Source organism: Dasypus novemcinctus, chromosome 6, assembly GCF_030445035.2.
Source record: "Dasypus novemcinctus isolate mDasNov1 chromosome 6, mDasNov1.1.hap2, whole genome shotgun sequence".
Lineage (NCBI taxonomy): Eukaryota > Metazoa > Chordata > Mammalia > Cingulata > Dasypodidae > Dasypus > Dasypus novemcinctus.
This window is the reverse complement of record NC_080678.1, coordinates 60,541,270-60,544,948: the sequence shown is the minus strand read 5'-3', so window position 1 is coordinate 60,544,948 and position 3,679 is coordinate 60,541,270. Positions and strand designations below refer to the sequence as shown.

The 3,679-nt window shown below is 36.7% G+C and overlaps 1 non-coding gene across 1 annotated transcript; it reads left to right on the top strand.

Annotated features, from left to right (window-relative positions):
* The first annotated feature begins 342 nt into the window (after positions 1-342).
* Positions 343-446, top strand: LOC111765097 (U6 spliceosomal RNA). The gene has a single exon (XR_002797532.1). It is a non-coding gene; the product is annotated as a U6 spliceosomal RNA (small nuclear RNA).
* The last annotated feature ends 3,233 nt before the right edge of the window (positions 447-3,679 follow it).

Genomic DNA, 3,679 nt, shown 5'->3' with positions numbered 1-3,679 from the left:
TCTAAAGTTTAATCAAATAAGAGGGAAGTTAAGGCCAACTTGACCAATATGTATAAATCCAATAATAACAAAAATGAGAAAGAAAAACTTTCCCTGTGTTAGGGTCAAGAATTGAAGTAATTTTATGCAGTGAAGGAATTTTAAAATGAGACAATTTTTGGATATACAGTCTTTCTATTTGCCAAAAATTCCCTCTCCATTTACCTGTTTTACATTTTTTTTCACAAATGTAGTAGGCATAAATTTGTTTAAAGAGACTATATAAGTAATAACTTCATGATATTCTTGAAAAAAATGTTTCATTATTGGTTTGCTTTACTTCAAAAGGAAACGGAAGGAATGCTCATTTTTGGCATGGAATATACTACAATTGGAAAGAAAAGAAAAGATTAGCATGGTCCCAGTAGAAGGACAACACACAAATTCATAAAGCATACCACATTTTTCTAAGATAAACAGAATTCTGAAAGCTGCAAGAGAAAAGCAATTTATCACATAAAAGGGATCCCCAATAAGACTAAGTGTTGCTCTCTCATGAGAAACCATACTGGCAAGAAGGCAGTGGTGTGATATGTTTTACACTGAAAGAGAAAAACTGCTGGCTGAGACTCCTACACCCAAAAAAACTGTCGGTGGAAATATGGGAGAGTTTTGGATATTCAAAGATAATCAGAAGTTGAAAATGTTCATTAACAAGAGATCTACCATACAAGAAACACTAAAGGGAGATGAGTAGGCTGAAAAGAAGAAAACAGGGGAGAGAAAAGCTTGGAAGAGAGTCTAGAAATGAAGACTATCAGTAATGGTAAAAAAAAATGATTTTAAAAAGAGTGGTAAAAATAGGATATGACATGTAAAAGCAAAAAGATAAAATGGGTCATGTGAGTACTGCCTTTACAATAATAACATTGAATGCTAATGGATTAAACTACTCAATCAAAAGACACAGACTGGCAGAATGGATGAAAAATGTGAGCAAGCTATATGCTGTCTACCAGAGACTCAATTTAGATGCAAGGATACAAATAAGTTGAAAGCAAAAGGTGGGGAAAAGATATTACATTGGAAGCGGACTTGACCCAATGGATAGGGCATCCGGCTACTGCATGGGAGGTCCGTTGTTCAAACCCCGGGCCTCCTTGACCCATGTGGAGCTGACCCATGTGCAATGCTGATGCGCTCAAGGAGTGCTGTGCCACACAGGTGTGTCGTGCCACACAGGGGTGTCCCCTGCATAGGGGAGCCCCATGTGCAAGGAGTGCACCCCATAAGCAGAGCTACCCAGCACAAAAGAAAGTGCAGCCTGCCCAAGAATGGCTCCGCACACACAGAGAGCTGACACAAGGAGATGACACAACAAAAAGAAACACAGATCCCCAGTGCTGCTGATGATGCTAGAAAGCAGTCACAGAAGAACGTGCAGCGAATGGCCACAAAGAGCAGACAACTTGGCGGGAGGGACAGTTGGGCAGGTAAGAGAGAAAAATAAATAAAAAATAAATCTTAAAAAAAAAAAGATATTACATGCATACAGTACAAAAAAAAAATGCTGGGGTTGCTATACTAATATCACACAAAATAGACTTCAAAAGCAAAGCTGTTTTGAGAGAGGCCACATTTGAGCAACAAGGAGGCTCTCAGGAGGTAACTCTTATCTGCCCTATAATACTAGGCTAAGTTTAAATTTCAAAAGTAAAAGTTCATAAGTATCATCAATATCAAGGACCCATCAATATCAAGGACTCCTTCACTAGTCACTGTCCCTTTAGTCAGGGGATTCTTGCTGTCCCATTAGAGAATGTGTCCAGGATGGAAATTCAATATTCTTTCAGTTACTGTGTGTATCTCCACCCACTGTGACAATGCCCCAGGAACACCTGAACACATGTATGTGCCTTATAGGGATCAGGTGAACCTCCTCTCATGCATCCCCCATCACTGACACCCCGCATCAGTGATCTTCCCCTGCCACAGTTGTAACCCGTCTGTGGTCCAATACTTCTTAAAAAATGAAGCCAACAAAACCAGATATATTTAATAAGGAAATGAAATAATAACATTAGTTTTAAAAATAACAAAAAAAATGCAAAATAAAAAAAAATTTGGAGTAATAAAAATTAGTTTTAAAAAAATTTTGACCCTATATCTTCATCACTCTAATACCTGTTGTCTCGTATGTGTAGTGATGTTTTCTTCCATTTATTCCCCCAATGTCTTATTCTTTTTATTTTGTCTTCAGAGAAACCTAGATTAGAGAAAAGTGATGTACAGAATATAGGGAATTATCATATACCCAACATCCAACCTCTTTCCCCCTTTCTCCTATTAATAACATTTTACATGTGGATGGTACATTTGTTAAAATTGATGAACAAATATTGAAACATTGTGACTAACCATGGTCAATGATTTACATTATTGTTTACATTTTGAACCATACACATTTATAAATTTTGATGAAATTTAACATGGCATGTATCCTTCATTGCAAGATCATGTAGTGCAATTAATGACCCCCAAAATGCTCCATGTTCCATCTATTCTTTTCCTCCCTCCCCCTCCCCTTAGTACCTAAGGCAACTGCCAAACTTCGTTCCTTAAAAAACAAGATTCATAGTTACTTACAACAACATTTAGGGCTTGACATACTGGCCTGTACTCCCCTATTAGGCATTGCCTGTGCTCTTGAGATACTCCCGCCCCTCTATCTGAGAACATAGCAAGACTCCCAGGATGGGAGTCCAACTCCTTCCCACTCATTATGTGTGTCTCCGTCCACCAATACAACACACTATGACAAGATAGGGACTTGGGAATTGTCAAATTGTCCTGAATGACATTGCAATGACAGGTACAGCCATTATATATGCTGCAATAACTTACAAAATATGTGGGAGAGAGTATAAACTAAAATGTAAACTATAGTCCACACTTAGTGGCAATACTCCAAAATGTGTTCATCAATTTTAACAGTACCACATTGAGGTAGGATGTTGTTAATGTGGGCAAATGTGGGAGGGGTAGAGAGGAGGAATATGGGAATCCCTATACTTTTTCTGTAACATTTATGTAATCTAAGTATCTTTTTTAAAAACTTAAAAGTTTCTTTAAAAAAAGCTAAGCTATTAAAAGAGACAAGGACATTATATATTAATAAAATGGGCATTCCACCAGAAAGGAACAACAATCATAAATATCTATGTATCAGAAGAGGGTATCCCCAATAATGAGGCAAACAATGGCAAAACTAAAGGGAAAAATAGACATCTTTACAGTATTGGTTGAAGACTTCAATACACTGCTCACATCAATGTAGAACATCTAGATAGAAGATCAATAAGGAAACAGAGAACTTGAATAATTTGATAAATGAACTAGACCTAACAGACATATACAAAACAGTACACCAAAAAAAAAAACAGCAGGATACACATTCTTAAGTGCTCATAGATTATTCCCCAGGATAGACCACATGTTGGTCCAAAAATAGGTCTCAATAAATTTAATAAGACTGAAACAATACAAAGCACTTCCTCTGACCAAAATGAAATGAAGCTGGAAATCAATAACAGGTAGAAGTCTGGAAAATACACAAATTTATGGTGATTTAAAAAACCCTCTCTTAAAGAGTGAGTCAAAGAAATTTCAAGAAAAATGGTAAATATCTCAAGATGAATGA